The sequence below is a fragment of the Nicotiana tabacum genome, chromosome 16 (assembly GCF_000715075.1).
Source record: "Nicotiana tabacum cultivar K326 chromosome 16, ASM71507v2, whole genome shotgun sequence".
In the NCBI taxonomy this organism is placed as follows: Eukaryota; Viridiplantae; Streptophyta; class Magnoliopsida; order Solanales; family Solanaceae; genus Nicotiana; species Nicotiana tabacum.
Window position 1 is genome coordinate 119,463,953 of NC_134095.1, and position 24,579 is coordinate 119,488,531.

The 24,579-nt window shown below is 34.9% G+C and overlaps 1 pseudogene; it reads right to left on the reverse strand.

Moving 5' to 3' along the window:
• Window positions 1–11,251: 11,251 nt before the first annotated feature.
• On the reverse strand, window positions 11,252–14,039 carry LOC107810613 (uncharacterized; annotated as a pseudogene).
• Between the last annotated feature and the right edge of the window lie 10,540 nt (window positions 14,040–24,579).

The window sequence follows — 24,579 nt, forward strand, 5'->3', positions numbered from 1 at the left end:
CATATTCATTATTTATTGTGTGTTTGAGGCATTTAAGTGTTGCTGCTTCACTTCTAATGTAATAAGTAACTAATTATTTTATTGAAGGTTTATTATTTTATTTTTAGGGCAAAATGGTAACTCAAATTTTAAAGAATATTACTGTAAATTAACTTTCAATGTAGGAGCTTCCTACTTTGTAATACTCACTAAAAGAAAGAGGGTAATTATGTAATTTACCCAAAAATAATTATTACAAATAAGATTAAATAGGGCAAATCCCTACATTAACTAACAGAAACAAAAAAAAGGAAAAAAAAGGGTCGAAGCCCCCTTTCTCTGGCAATAAAATCTGCATAAAACCAAGCAAAAGCAAAAAGGATTTTGACGGGTTGGAATTAAAGCAAAAATCAAAAACAAATACAGAAGATAAGTGTAATGTACTAGAATTATTAGAAAAGAAATTGAAAGAGAACAAGCAGAACAGGATTTATTATTCAATTTCATAGTTAATTGGGTTACAATTATAATGAATATAAAAGAGCTCATGTATCCACCTGGAAAATAGAAGAGAGAAAGAAGTTAGGAAGATGAAAGGAGAGAGTGAGAGAGAGAGAGAGAGAGAAAAGAGTAACAAATTTACCAGAATCAAACTAGTAACTGCTCCCCCAATTCTGTTATTTATTAGCTGGCAATGATTAGTAATTGGCTTAGTAATTGGGCTGCTGCTTCTCATAATTGGGCCTGTTACTTGTGACTTAGGCCAAATACCGACTAAGCCCAGTATAGGCTCCTTCTCTTATCCCTTTCCCTAATTCATTTTTTCACTTTCTTAATTTCTCCGCCTCAGATATAACATTCTCCACCCCTTCAAGACAGACCTTGTCCTCAAGGTCTTTGTTGTGCCACAAAACCTGGAAATCGGTGCTTGATGTAGCCCCAATCTTCCCAGGATGCTTCTTCGCTGCTCAAGTTAGCCCATTAAATCAATACCTTCACTTGAACCCCATTATCGATCTTAACTATTCTTCTCTCTAAAATGGCAATTGGTTGGATCAAGACTCGACCTTCATCATCACAAGTGGGAGGTTGTGGCTGAGATGTCACAGTTGGACTGATTCTCTTCTTCGACTGAGACACGTGGAAGACGGGATGAAGCTAAGATCCACTTGGAAGTTCAAGCCGGTAAGCCATTGTACCAATCTTCTGTAGAATCTTGTATGGATCATAATAACGAGCACTTAACTTCACATTTTTACGAACATCGATTGAAGATTGTCTGTAAGGTTGAAGCTTTAGGTAGACTAGATCCCCTACTGCCAAAGTCTTTTCTGACCTTAGTTTGTCTGCATAAAATTTCATTCTAGACTGAGCTTGAGTGAGGTTATCTTTGAGAATCTGGAGCATGTGCTGTCTCTGTGCTAAGTTGACTCCTGCTGGGTTGTGACCACTATGAGGCAGTGAACCCAGTGGTAATTGAGTCGGGGGGGTGTCCATATAGCGCCTCAAATGGTATCGTCTTGAGAGAAGTGTGGTAGTTAGTATTATACCACCACTCTGCAAGATGTAGCCATTTAGCCCACTATTTGGGATTTCCAAATACCATAGCTCACAAATAAGTCTCTAAACACATGTTAAGTCGTCAGTCTGACTATCGGACTGTAGGTGATAGGCAGAACTCATGTTGAGTTTAGTGCCTAAAGCCTTGAAGAGGTACTGCCAAAAATGGCTAGTAAAAATGGCGTCCCTGTCAGAGACAATAGTCTTGGGAAGCCCATGTAATCTGTATATCTCTCTCATAAAAAATTCTGCTACATCTTGTGCTGAATATGGGTGTTTAATATCTAGGAAACGCCCATACTTTGTTAGTCTATCTATGACCACCAACACAGCATTTTCTGCCCAGAATTAGGTAATCCTTCGATAAAGTCAAGAGATATATCCTGCCAAGCATGTTCAAGAATGGGTAAGGGTTGGAGTAACCCTGGATAACGGTTGTTCTCAGTCGTAGTCCTTTGACAGATATCACACGCACTAACCCACTTAAAGATTTCTAATTTCATGTTTGACCAATATAACATTGATTGTACCCTCTTGTAATTTCCTTGTTGACCTGATTGTCCTCCTAAGGATGATTGATGCAAGGCCTCTAATATATGTTGCTTCAACTCTTTATTCTGCCCAACATAGATCTTTTGCTTGAATCTGATGATCCCTTGGTGTAGTGAATAATCAGCTTTACTGTTAGGACTGATCACTAACTCACTTAAAATCTGTAGAGCTATTATATCATTCTCATAACTCTGAGAAACCTCCTGTAACCAAGTGGCCTGAGATGTAGATATAGCTAGTAAAGTAGAGTCTTCTTCTTGTTTTCTTGAAATAGCATCTGTAACCTTGTTCTCCACACCTTTCTTGTATTGAACCTCATAATCCAACCCTAGTAATTTAGTGAGTCCTTTCTGTTGTAAGGTTGTGGTCACTTTTTGCTCTAACAGATTCTTAAGACTCTAATGATCTGTTTTGACAATGAAGTGCCCCCCTTGTAAGTAATGCCTCCATTTGTCTATGGCTGAAAGTACAGCTAGATACTCCTTTTTATAAGTAGAAAGTCCCATGTGTCTCAAGGCTAATACCTTACTGAAATAGGCTATAGGTCTGCCCCCTTGCATGAGTACAGCTCCCATACCTGTTGCACATGCATCAGTTTCAATAATGAAGGGTTTGCTGAAACCAGCAAGAGCCAATATTGGTACAGTTGACATAGCTTCTTTCAATTGCTGGAAAGCCTCTTCTGCTTTTGTACTCCACTGAAAAGAATTCTTCTTGAGAAGATTTGTCAAGGGTCTACTGATAACCCCATAGGACTTAACAAATCTTCTATAATAGCCAGTTAATCCAAGAAATCCCCTTAAGGCTTTCACAGACTTAGGAATAGGCCAATTGATCATTGCTTCAATCTTTGAAGGGTCAGTGGAAACTCCCTTTCCTGAAATAATGTGACCTAGGTACTCAACCTTATCTTGTCCAAATGAACACTTGGACAATTTGGCATATAGTTGCTCCTTGCATAGTACCTCCAGCACTTTTCTAAGATGTAATGCATGCACTTCTACTAAAGAACTGTAAACTAGGATATCATCAAAAAATACCAATACAAATTTCCTCAAAAAAGGTTTAAAAATGTGGTTCATAAGACTTTGAAAGGTGGCAGGTGCATTAGTCAAACCAAAGGGCATGACTTTGAACTCATAATGGCCCAAATGAGTTCTAAAAGTAGTCTTATAGATGTCAGTTTCTCCCATCCTTATCTGATGATAACCAGCCCTTAGATCAATTTTTGAGTAAATGCAGGAACCATGTAATTCATCCATCAAGTCATCTACCAAAGGAATAGGGAACTTATCCTTAATAGTCATTTTGTTTAACTCCCTATAATCGATACAAAATCTCCAACTTCCATCTTTCTTTTTAACTAAAAGAACTGGGTAAGAGAAGGGAGAATGACTAGGCTGTATGGTACCACTAGAGAGCATTTCATTAACTTGTTTCTCTATTTCATTTTTTTGAAAATAGTTCTACCTGTAAGGTCTAATACTGACTAGAACTACTTCAAATTTGAGGGGAATGAAGTGATCCTGCTTTCTTCTGGGAGGTAGTATTTTTGGCTCCGCAAAGATCTTTGTAAAGTCTTTCAACACTGACTTAATCTCCTCAGGTATGGCTTTTGTTACCCTTTCTTCTTTGGCTGTTAAAGTGAATAGATGTGCCCACAATACTTGACCCTTCTTCAGTAGTTGTTTCACACCTGAAGCTGACATAGCTTGGAGGCTCCCTTCTTCAGTGTATCCTTTCAAATCTACCATTTTCCCATTGACACTGACTTGCAACCTGTACCCAATGAAGTCAAATAGTATAGGATTATGTTTTCTCATCCAATCTTCCCAAAGTATATCACAACCTCCAATATCCAACAACCTGAGTTTGTAATCAAATTCTACTCCGTGAACCTTCCATTTGAACTGAGGGCAGTAGTGGTAGCTCATCAGATGACTACCATTGGCAGCAGTCACTCTCATAGGAGCAGCTTCTCTAATCACACAACCTAATTATTTGGCAGTGTCACTAGCCACAAAGTTGTGGGTGCTCCCATTGTCAGCTAATATTATCAACCCTTGCTTCCCATACATTCCTTTTAGCTTGGCTATGTTGGATGTAACAGTACCTGATAAGGCATTTAAACTAATGGCTTCATCAATCACCTCCTCATAAGGCTCCTCCAACTCCTTAATCTCCTCCACATTGGACCTTTCTACTATCTCCTCTTGTTCAGTAGTACCAGATAGAGTATTAATTTGTCTACTCTTGCACACATGACCTGGAAAATATCTCTCCCCACACTTGTAACACTCTCCTCTAGCTTTTCTAGCCTCAAACAGTTTGTTACCATATATAGAACTGCTGGGATTCCCTTCTTTTTGCCCCATACCAGAATTCTTTACCACTCCTGCACTAAGATTAGTGTTGTACTGAACACCCTGCCTACTACTACCCAATTTTCCTTTTTTGTTCATTGATTCCAACAAATCTTCCTTATGTCTAGCCTTCTCTACTACTTGACTCAAGGAATAAGGATCCAACATTTTAATTGTGTGTCTAATTTCTTCCATAAGACCTTCAATGAAGAACCCTAAGAAAAATTCTTCAAGTATAGTAAGGTGTTTAATCAACACCCAAGCTTAAAGATCTTCGAACTTCCCAAGATACTCATTCACAGTCCCTATTTGTTCAATCCTTTTGAATTTCCCAAGTAAATTCAGATTGCTATTATCAAAATTATTAAACCTCTTACAAATTTCCTCCATAAAATCAACCCATCTTACAACTCTCCTGCTTAATTGATATGAAAAGTACCAAGACTCAGCTCTACCATTTAAATGTAATACAGCAGTTTCTAATTTGTGTTGAGGATCTATTATGCAATTATAATGAAAATATCTCTCACATTTTTGCAACCAAGATCTAGAGTCACCTTCCTCGAAGTAAGGACAATCAACCTTGTTGTTATTCACATGGAATCTACCGCCAGAATTTTCATGAAGATCCTTCATCCTGTCTCTACCAGATCCTTCTGTTCTTTCATGAATTTCAGTTGGTTCACTCCCCAAAAGTCCGTCCTTGTTGGTGAATAGCTTCTCTGTTCTTTCATGAATTTCAGCTGGTGCACTCCCCAAAAGTCTGTCTTTCTTGGTGAATAGCTTCTCCATCATCACATCCAATTTGTGACCAAGATCATCCATTTTTGCTTCACTCGTTTCCAATTTCTGATTGGTTTCAGTCATATAATTCTGTAGTTGATGGTGTAATATTTAACGCTTTCCTCTATAACTTTGGCTCGAGTTTCTGTAATCGTCATGGTGCGAAGAACGGGCTCTGATACCAACTTGTAATGTACTAGAATTATTAGAAAAGAAATTGAAATAGAACAAGCAGAACAGGATTTATTACTCAATTGCTCAGTCAATTGAGTTACAATTACAATGAATATAAAAGAGCTCATGTATCCACCTGGAAAATAGAAGAGAGAAAGAAGTTAGGAAGATGAACGAAGAGAGAGAAAGAAGAGAGTAACAAATTTACCAAAATCAAACTAGTAACCGCTCCCCCAATTCTGTTATTTATTAGCTGGCAATGATTAGTAATTGGCTTAGTAATTGGGTTGCTGCTTATTAAGGACTGCTGCTTCTCATAATTGGGCCTGTTACTTGTGACTTAGGCTCAATACCGACTAAGCCCAGTATAGGCTCCTTCTCTTATCCCTTTCCCTAATTCATTTCTTCACTTTCTTAATTTCTCCGCCTCAGACATAACAGTGAGTTGGGGAAAAAGCTTGGTACCACAAAAGAAGCCACTTCCATCCATTATTTGTTCAAATCTTCAGATACTGTATTCCACCAATTTGGGAATATATTTTAATGTTTAGAGTTAAATAAGGAGATTGGCAAAAGTCAGTGAAACAAGGAAAGATATGTATAAATTTTTGTTAATATTTGGCAATATGTTGAGGAATCTTAAGCACGAATTGTGTCTTACGGGTATAGCTTGAGCTTCTCCTTCTGGTAGATCTTAATTTCGATTCTCATGATTGGGAGATTCTACAGAGAAATAGAAATTACTCTAGTTCATTCACACTTGAGAATTTTCTTCCTAAAGAATCAATAGAACTTTATGGAATTAGATTAATAAAATATATGAACATGTTGGAGTTGATAGATTTGAAATTACTCATAGGTGGGTAAATATAATTCGACGAATTATGAGTCAAATATAAAACCTCGAGGGTCGGGTATTCTAAATTAGCTATGAATTATCCTAACAAGGAAATTAACATGAGATTGATATTATGTAATTATAGATTGATTGGAGGAATTTGTACAAATTGCTCGAGGTGAAGCATCTGGTATTTCGGCACGAGTACTGTGAGTAGTAATCTTACCGCAATTTGTATTTTCATAACTTGCATGATTTACACATGATTTTTAATATGAATATGTTACCGATTATTTTAAGTTGCATGTGGGACAAGTCTTTTACTCGAAAGGATACCGAAATAGTTATTTGAGAAGATTACCGTTGTTTTAAATATTTTCGTTGTCACTAGACTTATTTTACCATTACTTGAACTTACTGTTATCGAAAAGGAATTAAATGATTTGATAAGAACCGAAATGCCCTATTGTTTTAAAATATTTTCTATGAGTATATACGGATTACAGAAACAAGTATAAATAGGAGTAGACATTGAAGAATCCCGTAGCTAACGGCGGGTTCGTTAGACCTGGTGCACCTTGTAATTACAGATTACCGTTATAGCCCTCGCTAGTGGGAAGGTAGAACTAGCATACCGTTACCGATTTCCCTTGAGTAGGGACTACCGTTATATTTGACTTCTTGCGAAGAAATCCACAGTTATACCGATTACATGATCCGTTCATTGAAACCTCCCAAATGTGAATATTGATATTAGACAGTGGTTACCGAGCTTATTACCGAACTGTTAATTATATTATACTACAAGAAAAGCATGATGAAACTGAAAATTATTTATTGTTATGGTCTTTTATTTGAATTCTTAGAGTCGCTCCATAGTCATTCTTTTAGTGTCATGAGTATTATTTATGTATTATAGTCTTATACTAAGTATTGTTCTTTATTTTCAAAGTTGGAGATGAATTAGTATTTCTAGTTGTTAGTGGATTGATTAGTAATGGTGGAGACTCATTTTAGTTGATTGATAAGTTGTCGATTATTTTGGTATGATATTAGGATGTTTGGTTGTTGATTTGAGACAGGAAAATTTTTGGGATAGTCCAAAAACAGAGAAAACTCTGTCCGATTTTCTGTAAAATACCGATAAGGCTTACTTGGGAGCACTTGCTCCTAAGCGTCGGTCATGATCCTAAATTGGTTCGTGACATACTTTTAGTATAATATGATGATATGATAATATAGAATAGATATAAATAGCTATAGATACAGACATAAATATATGCAAGATATTTTCTTATAGTGTATCATATAGTTTGTTCCGATGATTTGCAGAATTAGTTAAACTCGAATAATCTTACAGTTTGTATAACTTTATTACTTTTAAAATTAGTCAAATTGAGATAAATAATTCCTTTTTCTTTTAACATTGGGATGGTTAGAATTTTTTCTAAACATATCCTAAGTAGCAGAATAAGGTTTGAGCCGTTAATCTTTTTATTCTTAAAAGTTAATATTTTTATGTGAATATTGGGCTATCTGTTAGCTTAACATGGAGTACAAAATTAGCCAGCATATTATTCAAAAAACATAGGAAAAATCCGAAGGATTAATTCAACAAGTAACACACATGTCAATGAGAGCATCAGTAGAAATTTTATGTAGATTTTCCTCCAAACAAGGGCATCTACATGATTAATGGTTACAACTTTCATAAAATTGTTATTTTCTCCGGTCCACAATAAGTTACCAATTTGCTTTTGGCACCCGTTAAGGAAATACTAAATTTTAGACGAAAATAGTTAGTATGATTAAACTACCCATTCAATTAATATTGCACCATAGTTATAGTAGTACTTACTTCTCTTCTCAAATGTGAGGAGTAAAAGACTTTTTAGGGATACATACATAAGAGTAATTTTGGAAAAATAAATTAAATTTTTTTTATTATATAGATGGACACTTATTTTGAACCAAAATAAAAAAGCAAATTGATCACTTATTGTGGACTGGAGAGAGTATTAAGAGAGTTGCTTGCAGCCCTTTGCATCAAATTAAGTTTTCTTCGACTTGTCAAAGTTCGTGTAAAGTACTCAAGAATGTATGTTTAGATATTTTACAACTTTTAAACTAATGCTATTTGTGTCAATTAATTTTAAAATTCAAACTTGGTCGAAGTAGTATATATTGATTAAATCAATTTGACTCAACTGAATATGATTGAGTTGTCTATAATAAATGTTACAAAGTATGCTATACAAACCTATTTTTCTTATCTTAATTGAGATTAGGATTCATTTGAGGAAATTTAAAGTCTAGCCAAGACTACGATTGATGATGAATGAAATTTTTCGTTGTTTCTCAAGTCGTCAATGCACAAGTCTTTGGCATGGAATTTTCAAATGAAAACAACAACACACAAATCCTTTCCATTTGGTACACAAGTACTCTTGACATGGGATTTTCAAAAGAAAGCTACAACACACAAATTCTTTCAGTTTGATGTTACTCTTTCACTGAACGTATTCTCTACTCTGAGATGCAGTGAATCATGGTGCATTAAGTCTTTTCTCCACTGTTTGAACTAATAAATTAAAAAAATTAAAAAAAGTTTTCCATAGAAAGGTAAAATTTTTACTAATTGAGTGTAGATGAAGATCTCAGTTTATGGTATTGTAACACAAACTTAGTGGACAATAACATATATTTGTTTCATAATATTAAGGCAGAAAGTTGGGACCCCTGTACTTGACAACTTTTATTTAATTTCCCCTTGAATTTGACGTGATCTTTAATACCCTTCTGAACTTGGTAATTTCATAGCCTGGACGCTGACAATCCATGGGAGTCACATGCGTTGTCACATGGATTTTTTTGTCCATATAGCATTTTTTATAATAAAATATATATTTTTATCTTTTTAAGTCCACCGATCATTTAAAAAAAAAAATTGAACCAACGTTATTCTGACGATAAGTTTTTATTTTTGGCTAAAGATAATAATATTTTAATCAAATTACTTTACATATTTGGTCAGGAAAAGATGGAATACACAGTTAGAACATATTATCATTATGGCATATTTTTTATGGGTTGTTTTAAGAAGTGTTCTTCGAATTTATAACTTCAATTTCGATCAAACCCATCCCAAATCTGCTCCAAATAATCTTTAATTTGTAACAAAGCTTCCAAATACCAACACAAGTAATCACCAATTTAATCAAATAACACCAACCAAAAAGACTCACTTTGTCTTCTTCAATATTTTCTAAGGTCCAAAAATAGAATTTTGAGATTTTTACATTAAATCACCAAAATTTGTGTTTGAACTAAAAGTTAAGCAAAAATTATCAACATTCAAATGATTTTAACATCGATTATTAACTCCGTTCTAATTTATGTGAATCTGTTTGATTGGGTATAGAATTTAAGAAAAAATGAAGACTTTTAAAATTTGTGGTCTTAAACAAGTCAAAAAGGGACCAGAGTATTTGTGTGATTATAAAAACTTTTCATTAAGGGTAGAATTGAAAGTTCAAGTTAAATTATTTTCAAATTTAAAAAGGGGTCATTATTTTTTAAACAGACCAAAAAAGAAATGAGTTCACGTAAACTGGAACGGAAGATTTAACAATTTTGATGTCAAAAGAAGAAAAGGCAGAGTATTTTATTTAACACGGGGGGCAAGCAAATACGGGTGCTTTAATGGCAATAAATTTCGATTTAAGAAAATGTCATTCTCAAGTCAATGCACTAGTCTTGCCCACGCAAAATGTTAAATCATCGAGTCCATTTGTTTAATAAAATAATTTTTTTTTGCTTGTCCAAAATCAAATCCATGCAATCAAAATAGGAAAATAATCTCTCACACCAGCTATTAGAGTATAAAATTGAGTACAGTGTTGTAAAAGACAGAGGCATGGGGCAGAGTATTTTATTTAATACGGGGTGAGGTATAAGCCCAATACATGAGGCGTAAGTCCAATGGGTCTTTAAATTTTTTAAATTATAAATTAATAAAATATAAAAAATAATCATAAAAATATATAAAGTACATTAAGAGTTCAAAAAATTAAAAAACTCACAAAAATAAAATATCTAGCATTTTTTATAAATGTAAACAATAAAATACTATTAACGTTACTATAAGATAAAAATCAACCATAATGTTTTTTATCTTTCAAACGATTAAAAGATTACAATATTTTAAAAAATATTATCAACTTACATTTTACCTTTTAAAAAGTTAATAATAAATAAACTCCATCAATAATATAATTTAAAATATTACTGTAAATATAAATTACTTTTAAATAGTAAAATAATAAAAGTTCGATAATTTGAGAGACATAGAACTAAAATATGAATACCTATATTAAGTAAAGATGTAAATTTTTGGCTATTCAAATGATATTCACTCTCCGATGTTCTCAATTAATAAATATAAATACTTTAACTCATTATTTTAAGTTACTCTCAATCTTCATATTTCTATAGATGAATAAAACTTTAATCATTCATTTATTAGAGAAATTTGAGTTTCGACAATGCTAATTAGGGAATTTGATGCATGATTTACGCTAGGAACTATTAGGCGAGTCCCCGAGCAAAGAGCGTTAGACGTGTTCCGAGCACACAGTCGATCGCTTGGGTTGTAAGTCTCACAGAACTAAGCCTCATACGTGAGCCTCAAGGAGTAATTTCTCTAGTAAATTATCTCTAATATACCCTCTACTAGATTCTCCCATATCTTGCCTTTAATTCATAAATCTTATTTCAAAAATATCTTAGGACCAATAAAAGCTCTAACCATACTTAATTAAGTAGCCAAAAAAGTAGGGATATGTACTCTATAATGTGAAGGATCATTCAAGTCTTCTTTTACTGAACTATATATTACAGACCTTTTCTTTTCTTCTTTTTTTCATGTTGCTCCCCAAAAGAAAAGAAGAAAAATACAAAAAGTAAGGTTTTTACTAGATGATAATGTAAATGATGATCTCAGTTTATGATATTGGAACACAAATTATTTCATTATTTTTCCACATGTCTTGAACATTGCACTTTAGAATTACTTCAAGAGGCTCTTCAATAAAACTCAAGTAGATCAATACAAACCTTGTCAAGTCACGAACAAGAAAAGAAAAACAAATGTGTAAACACAAATTAGAGACATGCCAGAAAATAAAGCTTAAAAGCAAACTTGGGAATAACCAAATGCCCTCTTATCATTGACACCTGAAGTTTTGAAAAATATGATAGTGTGAGTCAAACACTTAGTATAGATTAGTTGTTGCAACAAAAAGTATGAAAACTAAGATATTAATAGTTACAATAAACTAAAAGAATACCTGCTTCTTTTTTCTCCTTTTTTGTTCCAATCCTTCAGTGATTGTTGCAAGCCATTTCAGATTTCCAGTTGAGATCATGAAATATATTATGGATAATCCAATACATAGTCCACTTCCATATCCCATAAGAGCGCGCAGCTTTTAGGAAATCATGGAGAAATTCAGAAGTGCTTTCTTGATCATCCAGCGCATAATCAGTATAATTTGTCTCTGGTATCCAAATATTTCCACAAGCTTTTGAAACAGGGAATCCACGTAATCCATCATTACCGTCATATGAATTGTTTTGAAAGGTAGCAAATTGAGGTCCTAGAGGAATGCATCCTTGGAGATGATTGTGGGAGAGATTTAAGAATTCAAGAAATGTAAGAGCAGCAAGTTGTTGTGGTATCTCTCCTGAAAGCTGGTTAAATGAAATATCCAATGATTCGACTACAGATAAATTTCCAATGATAGTGGTATATGACCTTGCAATTCATTATAAGATAAATTCAATACACGAAGTGCAATGAGATCTCCCATAATACTTGGAATATGTCCCTCAAATCTGTTACTTGAAAGATCAATAACGCTGTAAACTGTCAAAATTTTACTCAGCTCAAGCTCAAGTCCTTTAGTTGCAACTGTCACAGAATCATTGTAATCTCTCTCTCCAACTTTACCAAGATATGTCGGTGCCTTCGTTGTTTGATCAATTATCCTCATGGCTTTCAATTGTTGAAATAGACTCGTCGACAAGTTTCCTGTGAAGGTATTGTAAGAGAGATCTAGGATTCGAAGCTCAGGAAACATATTTTTATCCCTTGAAGTTCTAATGGGTCCATGCAATTTATTTGATCTCAAGCTTAAAACTGTTAGATTTGGCAGAATTCCCAACTACATCGGGAATGTATCACTGAGATGATTATCTCCTAAATCAAGAACTTGCAACTCTTTGCAATTGGCCAAAGATTGGGGAATTTTACCCCCAATTTGATTGTCATACAAGTCGATGCTTCTGAGTACACTTCCAATGCTAAAAGTTGTTGGAAGAGTCCAGAAAGATTGTTGTTGTGGATATCCAAAACCTCAAGATGACAACCCATGTCGCCAAAACATTGTGGAATTGCTCCCTTAAGATAGTTTCTCGCCAAATCTAAAATTCGTAGTGATGTTAAATTGCAAATAGAGGAAGGGATCCCTCCATTGAGATTATTATATGCTATTTTCATAACCTGGAGGCCACTGATATTATCTAGACATTGCTGAATTTCTCCCTGCAAGTTGTTTGTCCCCAAATACAGCACTTCCAATGATATCAAATTGCAGATAGATGAAGGAATTTCCCCAATGAGATTGTTGCTTTGGACAAGTTTCTCAAGTTGCCAAAGGAAGTAGGAATTGAACCATTGAGTTGATTATTCGATAATTGCATATTATTAAGGTTTTTTAGATTCCCTAACTCACTAGGAATGGGACCAGAAAATTCGTTAGCAAAAAGATGAGTATAAAATAGTCAAGTTGCCCAAATTCCCCAACGAAGAAGAAATGGGGCCAGAAAGGTGATTGTTATTAAGGTACAAACGAGATAAGCTAGTCAAGTTCCCAATGAAGTAGGAATAGAACCACTCAGTCTCAGAAGGTTAATAGACAAGTAGTTAGATAACCTATTTCTTCGGGAATGGACCCAGAAAGCCGATTGGCAAAAAGATACAATAAAGATAAGTTGGTCAAATTCCCCAATGATGCAAGAATAGAACCAGTAAGAAAGTTGTCGGACAATTCCCAACCAATAAGATATTTCTTCAGGAATAGAACCATTAAGAAAGTTACTACGCTAGTAACAGAAGATAGGTAACCTATTTCTTTATGAATGGAGCCAGAAAGGTAATTATCATAAAGACACAAGTTGTTCAAATTCCCCAAGGAAGCAGGAATAGAACCATTCAGACTGTTATTACTCAAATCTAACTCACTAAGAGACCTCGGGTAACCTATTTCTTCAGGAATAGAACCATTTAAATGGTTGCCACATATTTGGAGGGTCTGAAGCTTGGCGAGTGAACCGATTTGTGGTGGGATTGTGCCTGAAATCTGATTGAACGACAAGTCAAGATAGACAAGATTAGTGAGTTTACTAATTTCAGGTGGGATCGTGCCAAAGAGTTGGTTCATGCTAAGATCTAACATATTTAAGAAAAGGAAGAGATGAAAATGGAAAATCATAGAGCTTACCAATGACACTAGCATCTGCAATATCCAACTTATTTACCCTGCCATTAAAGCACACAACTCCATACCAGTCATTGCATACTTTAGAACTTTGTGTCCATGAAACCAATAAAGAACTATTCTGGTTTTGGAGAGTTGCTTTCCATTTTAGGAGAGCAGTTACTTCCTCAAAATGTATAAGATAGTGAAAATCTGAAGTAAAGAAAATATTTTGCTGGGAACCTTCATCATAAATCACTAAATTATGTTGAGTTGATTATTTTGGTTTTTGATTGGTGAACTTGTGCAGTATATATACTGTTTTATATTGTAGTAAATCAGTACAAGACTTGCGTGTAGAATACGGCGTAGAATCAGAACGACCTGGAAGTCAATGCATCTTTCTCTCACTCTCCGGGGAAAGTAATTTTTTTTGTTTCCCCCGGTGTTCGGTATCCGCATTGGAGCCCGACTATATTCGGATTCGCACCGCTTAGGACCCCATTCGGGAGGAAGCGCTCTCTACCAAGGATTTTTCCATACCCAGGGCTCGAACTCGAAACTTCTGGTTAAGGGAGGAGCAGTCTCATTCACTGCACCACATCCTTTGGTGGTTCCCGGGAAAGTAATTAAAACCAAGGAATAACTTTTCAATTGATCAAGCTTAATTATTACTTTCTTTTAAATTTAAGTAAACCAAAAAGCAAAAAATGATAAATAGTCTTGCTCAAACAAGAATATTCTCTTCAAAACCAGATCAAACCAATCGGACAAAGATGATACAAACATGTTTGGTTCTCAGTCTTAGACCAATAAGCCCGAGTAAATTATCTCTAATTCCACTCCATTAGATTGAGATGAATTTAGATATTGGACATTGAGAATTCATATAGTTGACCTCAACTCATTTTAAAAATTAGGCATAATTATTATTGTTATATACTCTCTAGTAGTTTGTCCAGTATGTTCGCCTTAAGACATAAGTTCCAATCAGAAAGTAAAAATTTATCCTAACAGAGTGTTTATACCAAGCCAATAAAAAAAATATTGCTATTTAATCTAATTACAATTATTAGTTCTGAATCATAGTTAACTTTTTTGTGTACATAAACTAAAATAATAATTAATTATACTTAGTAATCTAGTTCGCCATTCCGTTACGCTCCTAACGTTAAGTAAATCTGGAAACAAAATATATTACTGTGAGAGAGCAAATATGAAATCTAAAACTGTGAGACACAAATTTCCCTTCTTTCTTATAGTCTCATCCTGACCTCACAGTTAGAAATTTGAAATTATGTTTGGACATGCACTTTACTTGAAAAGATATTGTGGCTTTGTGAGTGGAGAAAAAAGTTTTATCCATAAATCTCCAAAAACTTACAAATTTTTACGGACAAACATTTTTTTTAAAAAAAAAAAATCTATGAACAAACGGGTCATTAGAATCTATGGTGAGCTCTGCAAGGACAGCTCACTAAGTAATAAATGAAAATATTGTTGTTTTCCAAAAAATCAAATGAAAGCTACTTAAAACACACGTCCTTTTTAGTGCCACATTGAAGCAAGGGTGTCAAGCGACACCCATTCGCAAAAAAATTATACTATTTTGCTAGATAAATTTTTTTATTTTATGTATATTTATTATACGTTGACCTCTCTTGACTTTTCGATATATCTAATTATTTATATTTTGATACCCCTGAAGAAAACTCTGAATCCGCGCCACTGGTCCCTTTCATATGAACTTTCATATTGATGTTACTACACGTTAAATGAACGCGTTCTTCACTCTCATTTTCATTGCCAAGGATCATGGGTTAGTAAACAGTAGTCACTCAAGTCTTCTTCTATTGTTTTGAACAAAAGAGACCCCCTTGTTTTGGTGTTGCTCCCCAAGGAAAAAAGGATAACAAAAAAATAATATTTACATGATATATAGTTTAAGTGATGATATTGAAACATAAATTATTCTTAGACTACTGAGGCTTATATGGGTGCCAAAAAGTGAGTGTGGTTAAACAATCAATTAAGTGGACAAATTATCAATGAAATGGGTGGAAATTACAGGAGATTACGGCATAAATTACATCCCAAACAAAAATATTAGGTGATTCGTTTTTATTTATTTAAACTATGATGGGCAAAGTTATTTAATACCTATATTAGAAAGGGATTAGTAGATAGATGATGAAATAATTGAGGTGTACGGAAGTTCCTAAAGTCCTGAACATCACCACTATTTTTCTTCTATGAAATAAATTAGTAGAAATTTCATTCTCAAAAGAAAATGAAAAATGAAGAAAAAAAGAAGAAGAAAGTGAGAATATAGAGGGAAAAGCCAAGCAACGAATCGTTCCTAACATGGCAATCCCAAGTTTAGAAGATGTTGTGATTGTTAAGTCAATGCACAAGTCTCACCGGGGAAATGTCAATTGGATTTATTTGTCCGAGAAAATATATTATTTTGCTTTTGCCTATTTTTTCCTTGTCCAAACACATCGACATTTACTTAAAAAAACAACCAAAATACAACGTGTGTAGTACCAACAAAAATATATATTTGTTTAATGTTTGGTTGGTTTAAGTATTTTGAAAAATATTTTTCTCATGAATACAAGAGAAGGAAAACATTTACTTGTTTTCAACTTTCGTCACACTATTCCGTATAGGGATGTCAATGAATATTTAAAAACCGACTAAACTGATCGAATCGTACTGTACCGAATCGATTTTTAGGTTTCTTTTAATAAAATCGTAGGTTTTTATATACGGTAAACGGTCAAAAATACCCTTTTACTATTCAGAAATGTTCATTTATCTCCGTTATACTATTGGTTCACTAGAGCCTCCGATGTCATAGAACTGGTGCAAAAATACCCCTTCGCTATTAGGACCCTCCACCATGCCAATATAATCTTCTATAAACTTATTCTTGAGTCCTAGATTCGTTAATATCTTTCCACACGTATGATTTATATTTTTTTTGTCTTTGCTTAGTTTCTTTCACGTTTTTTTAGAATAGTTGATGGATCTATACTTTAGTCATCTTTCATATTTTTTTAATTCATCACTCCTTTAAAAACCAAAAATATCTAGAGAGTTTTGCTAAGTCCCATAAAAGTACGTACATTATTGTGGTTTACTTCTACTAGTGACTGTTACATGATATTTAAAAAATTATTTGAACCGTACCGATACCAAACCGATACCAAAGAGAAACTGACATGATTGGGACGATTTCGGAAAGTCTAATTTTTGTTGTACATGATAGAATAACCGAAAATTGGTATGGTACAAATATTATAAAATAACTGGCCGAACAGAACCATTGACGCCCCTAATTCCGCATCCTCACCAACCCCCTCCCACCCACCCCATCTCACCCCTACATGCACTCTACCCCAACACCCAATCCCTACTACCCCTAACCCCACCCCAACCCCCACCCCAAACTCACGCCCAACCCCTTACCTATTTCGCCTTTCATAATATTGGCCTAAATTATATATTTTTTGCTCACTATCAAGCACTAAAAAATAATTTCAGGCAAAAATTTGTTATTCACCAACCAAACATGAAAGAATAAGTGATAAAATCACCTTTTTTAGGAAAATATTTTCGACATACCAAACACACCCAAAATAAGTCCCCTGAATATATAATGATCATATCCAAAACCAAATCCAAGCAGCAAAAAAAAAAGAGAAAATGAGAAAAGGAAGAGAACCAATACAAACACAAGATGATGACAAAGCAAAACAAATCATTTAAGTCTAAAACCATAACATAGTATAACATATTTCCTATTCTTGTGTATTTTATGAAAACGATAGTGGTATTTTGTTAACAAAAACACAAAATAATACTCCTATAATACTTTAGTAGAGACTTCTAGTTAATGGGACCATTCAAGAGACAATCACATTAAGCTTGAATAATGTCCATTAGCATTATCATACAGGGGAAGTGCACGGTTAACTACTAATAACATATATATTTACTTTTAAGCCATTGTTTAAAATGTCTTTAGTCTTTAGCCACTGCTTTAATAAACTTTAACTGCCCGGACGAAAATACCCTTCCGCTCATGTCCTTAACTTTTGAACTTAACTTCAGGGCTTCAGGACTACATGTCATTAACTTTTGAACTTGTAACTCTAAGTTCAGGACTTCAGGACTACATGTCCTTAACTTTTGAACTTGGAACTCTAAGTTCAGGACTTCGGGACTACATGTCCTTAACTTTTGAACTTAACTTTAGGACTACATGTCCTTAACTTTTGAACTTGTAACTGTAAGTTCAGGACCAAGTGTCCTTAACTTTTTGAGCTTGTTAGTCTAAGTTCAGGACCTATTGTCCTTAACTTTTGGCTTCTTAGCCTAAGTTCAGAAATATTGTCCTTAACGTTTGAGCTTGTTAGTCTAAGTTCAGGACTTCAGGACCTATTGTCCTTAACTTTTGAACTTGTAACTGTAAATTCAGAATCTATTGTCCTTAACTTTTGAGCTTCTTAGCCTAAGTTCAGGACCTATTGCCCTTAACTTTTGAGCTTGTTAGTCTAAGTTCAGGACTTCATGACCTATTGTCCTTAACTTTTAAACTTATAACTGTAAGTTCAGGACTTATTGTCCTTAACTGTCACGACCTGGATTTTCCACCCTCGGGAGTCATGATGGCGCCTACTAATGTGAGCTAGGCAAACCAAACCTTAACTAATTATTAACCTTTGTCATATTACTCCTTTTTAACCAACATGGAACAACAATGAAATAAAAGCAAAATTTTGAGAACTAAAGCGGAAGTCATCAATTATATAATCAAACTGCATCTATTACAACTTTAAAACTTAACACCACAAAATCTGGTGTCACAGTATCACAGACCGTCTAAGAGTCACTAAATACAAAGTCTGAAGAAATGCATAAAACTGTTTCTGAACAAGAATGAGGAAACAGGAAATGAGATAGAGGGGGACACCAGAGCCTGCGGACGTCTGCAGGTCTACCTTGGGTCTCCGAGTGGACTGAAGGAAGCCCTCCAACTAATGTCTGAATGCTGCTCCGGGATCTGCACATAGTGCAGAGTGTATTATCAGCACAACTGACCCCGTGTGTTGGTAAGTGTCTAGCCTAACCTCGGCGAAGTAGTGACGAGTCTAGGACCAGACCAGCAATTAAACCTGTGCAGTTATATAATATATAGCGGAAAGTAAAACAGAAATAAACAAGTAAAGATGGGAGGGGGAAAACATGCTGCGGGGGTATACCAGTATTAACAGTAAATCCAGAGTAACAGTCTAAGGGCAGTTTAGAATTTACAGCGAACGAAGAAACCAATATCCGAAAATAAACACACTTGTATCAATAATTGTTGCGGTGTGCAACCCAATCCCAATATATAACAACACTGTTGCGGCGTGCAACCCGATCCATATCATTTAGCATTGTTGCGGCGTGCAACCCGATCCACAAATATCATTGTTGCGGCGTGCAACCCGATCCACAAATATCATTGTTGCGGCGTGCAACCCGATCCATATCATTTAGCATTGTCGCGGCGTGCAACCCAATCCACAAATATCATTGTTGCGGCATGAAACTCGATTCATATCATTTAGCATTGTTGCAGCGTGTAACCCGATCCACAAATATCATTGTTGCGGCGTGCAACCTGATCCATATCATTTAGCATTATTGCGGCGTGCAACCCGATCCACAAATATCATTCAATGCACAGTATCACCCTCCGTGCTTTATCACTCTTCCTCGCCCAAACGACAATTACAAATAAGGGGCAAGAATGTAAATAAATAATGATAGAAATCCTGGCAAGGGAATGCAATTTAAACTGTTAAGTCCCGGCAAGGGAACAATATCAACAAGTTTCCATACCCCGGTAAGGAAGAAATAGCTATAACCAAACTTGTTACAAAACCTAACTACCTCAACTATAACCAGACATGTTACAAAACCCAACTACCTCAACTATAACCAAGCATGTTACAACACCTAACTACCTCAACTATAACCAAACTTGTTACAAAACCTAACTACCTCAACTATAACCATAATACTTACCCAACACAAAGAATTATCAACCTAAACATCCGTATCAATTAAGAACACAATGCAAGGGAATCACAACTCAACAATAGCCCGACAAAGGAGCAACATAATGATCTCTTCTCTTTCTCGCTTTTACTTCACAATTCACTTTATCACTTGAGCCAATGCTCCAAAGATTTAAATATCTCATATACTTTCACAATTTGTATTTCAACTCGAGTCAACGCTCCACGAAGTTCAAAGATCACAGTTTCCTTCCACAAACTCTTTACAACATATAGAAATCATCAATTAAGTATGGAAGTTAAAACAAAACCAGGATATTCGCAATATAAAGACTCACGGTCATGCTAGATACCAATGTATAGATACTCGTCACCATGCCTATACATCATACTCGACAATTAGCAAGTAGCAAATAAGACTCAACTCCTATTCCCTCAAGCTAAGGTTAGACCAAACACTTACCTCGATGCCTTGAACACCACTCAAGTCTCAAGTACAACTTTACCTCTTGATTCCACCACCAAACCGCTCGAATCTAATCACAAGTTGCTTAATTACATTAATAGATGCTAAATGAATCAACCCCAATGTATGAAAATAAGTTTTACAAGGTTTTACCTAAAAAGGTCAAAAATGCCCCCGGACCCACGTGGTCGAAACTCGAGGTTCGAACCAAAACCCGGTTACCCATTCCCCACGAATCCAAATATATAATTTGTTTTGAAATCGGACCTCAAATTAAGGTCCAATTCCCCAATTTTTTTAAAAAACCTAAGTTCTACCCAAAATCCCCAATTTTCCCCATGAAAATCCTTGATTGAAGTTGAAATCATGTTAAAAGATGTTAAGGAGTGAAGAAAATAAGTTAGAAATCACTTACCACTCGTTTTGGAGAAGAAGAATTGTTTGGAAGACCGCCTCTTATGTTTTGGGGTTTTGAAAAGTGTAAAATAACTGAAATTCACGTGTATTTATACCTCTCTGAAGTTTCATGTATGGACCGCGCAAAAAAGACCGCGGCCGCACAGTCTTTCTGAAGGCCTGCGGATCATTGCCCAGTGCGGATCGCACCAAGCCGACCGCGGCCGCACAACACCCACCGCGGACCGCTCAAAGGAGACCGCGGCCACGCTGGCCACTCCGCGACCGCACTCGATTTCTCGCGGGCCGCGCTGGAGGGTTCAGAGACCTACAATATTTCCTGACCCTACAACATCTAATCTTTTAAGTATAAGGCATCCCGGAACCTACTCGAAACTCACCCGAGCCCTCGAAACTCTAAGCCAAGTATGCACACTACCTCAAAAACACCCTACGAGCATGTTCGTGTGATCAAATCACCAATATAACATCATGAACATCGAATTAAGCCTCAAGATCAATCAAATTTCTCAGATTTCCTTTTAATCATCAATTTCCCAATTAGGGTCCGGATCACGTCAAACGACGTCCGTTTTTAACCAAACATTACAGGAGTGATTCAAAACATATATAAGACTTGTACCGGGTGCCGAAACCAAAATACGGCCCCGATACCATTACTTTCAAATCAGTTTTCACTTAAATTTCCCTTAAACATTTTCACTTAAAAATTCATATATCGGGCTCGGGACCTCGGAATTCAATTTCAGGCATACGCCCAAGTCCCATATTTTCCTACGGACCCTCCGGGACTGTCAAATCATGGGTCCAGGTCCGTTTACCCAAAATGTTGACCGAAGTCAAATTTGTTCATTCTAAAGCCAAAACTTAACAATTTTTCACAAAAATTTTCACATTTAAACTTTCCGGCTACGCACCCGGACTGTGCACAAATCGAGGCAACTCTAAGCAAGGTTTTCAAGGCCTCGGAGACACAGAATTCGATTAAACAGGTGATGACCCTTTGGGTCGTCACATTAACTTTTGAGCTTGTTAGTCTAAGTTCAGGACCAAGTGTCCTTAACTTTTGAACTAGTACCTCTAAGTTCAGGACCGAGTGTTCTTAACTTTTGAACTTGTAACTCGAAGTTCAGGACCAAGTGTCCTCAACTTTTGAATTTGTAACTGTAAGTTCAGGAACCATAACGTAGTAGAAAACCAAAAATACATCACAGAAATCACAAACCGAAATACATCTACCACCATAATTGCATATGATCAAAGATCACAACTAGTTTAATTAGCACACCACTGAAGCTCACAAACCAGAACCAACACAAATTATATTTAAAAAGAAGAAAAGAACAACGAAATGAAGAGGACGTGCCAAGAAACGAGCACCTCTGCTGCTAGATCCACAGCTTCTACTGAAAACAAGGTGGAAACAAAAAGTACTAAAATCTTTGCTAGTCTTCTGACCGAGCAGAGAACCTAAACTATCTTCGTTAGAGGAGAGACGTGCATTGAAAGAGATAGAAGAAAGAGTAACACAGTCTTTTCATATTAATTTTAATAGACTAGTGGTTACTATTGCTAAGCATTAAAAATGCTGGATAAAAAGTAAATACCACTTTAAAAAGTGGCTATCACACACAATTTTTACTTATCATACGAAGTAGTAGCAATAAGGATGGGTTTGCGAGTTCAGCCCAGCTATAAAGCGGAGGAGCATTAGGCCCGAACACCATTAGACAACTGCAAAAACAACCGACGTGAATAGGTGAAGGAATAACAACAGAAAATAGTTCTTTGATCGACAAGGACTATTGTTATTCTTTAAATTATACACGACTAAGTCATACGATCGATTTTCTTCTGAACTTTAATTTGTGAGACTCCAATTATTTCTAACGTGTACTTTGTGCGTCTTCAACAAAAAAGAGAAACATGATATTTGGTTTCTCTCCTTGATGTTTTATTCATCAAGTGAACGTATTCTTTACTCTAATTGTCAAGCATCATGTGTAGGTAGTTATCTATTCAAATCCTCTTCTACTGTTTTGGACTATTAAAAGACCCCTTTTTTGTGATTCTCCCCAGAGGAGGAAAAAAAATGCAAAATTTTATTAGATGATAGTGCAAATAATGATCTTAATTTATTTTATCGAAAACATATTATTCACAAATTTATTGTCTCTTGGGATTCATCGACGTCGAAAAGTGTATGTGATTTAACGGTCAATAAGTAGCTAATTATCAATGAAATTGGTAAAAATTATAGGAGTATAAGGCTTAGATCATCTTATCAGAGACAAAAAACTTAGTCTGATTTTTTTTCAAATTTGCCTTAGCTGTGGTAGCTGAGTTATTAGATGTTTACTGATAAAAAGTAGCAAGTATCCAATGAAATAATCGAGTTACGATACAAATTAGCCATAACCCTATTGCTATTAAAAAAGGCAATCAAAGAGGAGAAATTAGGAAAAGACTGAAGCCTTCATATCAATCAATTCCAAGTTTTAAAAATCTTGTCATACTCAAGTCAATGCACAATCCTACCAGAGAAATGTCAGTTAGGGTCTATTTTCCAAATCCTTGCATAGTCTTGCTATAGAAACATTAAAACATTAAGGGGTTATTTGGTATAATGGTGGGAGATTTCATGAGATTATTATCCCATCTTCTGTACGAGATAACTAATTCCGTCATTTTAAAGTAAAAATTATTCCCAGATTAATAAATACCCCAAACCAAACATAGGATAAAGTTAATCCCAAACTTTATCCAAGGATTATTATCTTTATCCCATCTACCAAACGACCTAAGTGAACGTCTGCTTGTACAGAAAAACACTTCTTCTAACTCCTGAAGAGTTAAGAAAAAAGCAAACATCGCATTATCGTCGTCGTCGCTCCGCTCAACTTCTGCTCAACTTGATCAAATGATTTGATTGATGGATATATTTTTTAGACAAATTTTTTCCCATTATTTTATTTATTTTCAATAGGCACCTTCACACCTTTTCAACTTGAATCCGTTGACTATAAATTCAGAGGTTTTCCTTCATTTTAACTCAAATCTGAAAATACTCTTCCCTCTCTTCTGCATATTGCATATTTGCAAAGCACAAAAACATAAATATCAATATGATTTACTACTATTTGTTGAGTTCACCAAAATTCAGTAATTTCTATTATCAGAATTATACAATAATGCTTCATTCAATCCTAGGAGAAATTAATCCTAACACCTTGGACAATTGTGACAAAATTAAATTTCTTAAGAAAAAGCAATTTTCTGTTGGACTAAAAAATTTTAATTCTTCAATTTCGATTCTATTTATATTATTTTATAGAATTTATTATAGAATACAGATTAATAACAGTATTGACAGAGCATGTAACTAACTGAAAAGGATAATGGTCTTTCACATAAAACATCGCTTGAGTTTTTGTTTATAATGATATATTGATATATGTACCTCAATATTACTATAAAATATCAAGAGGGGAATACAGTATTACGACACCGAGTTCATTTCAACCCACTATATTTGAAATCAGAAAGTAAAATCATCTATAAAAAATGCGTAGATTTGAACCCAAAATTTTTTAAAATAAAAATATAATGAATCGGTGTTAAAGATCTTAGAAATTAACCCCATAAAGCTTAAATCGTGAACCCATCTCTGTATAATACTATCTTATTCTCCTCAGTGCTGTTAACTTTTACATCTACAACCTAAAATTTCTACCTACATTTTACAGCACATGATTCAGGTATACTCTATACGATATTAGGATCAATTTGCCATAGTTATTCATACTTACACAGTTTAAAGGAAACTGAACTAAGG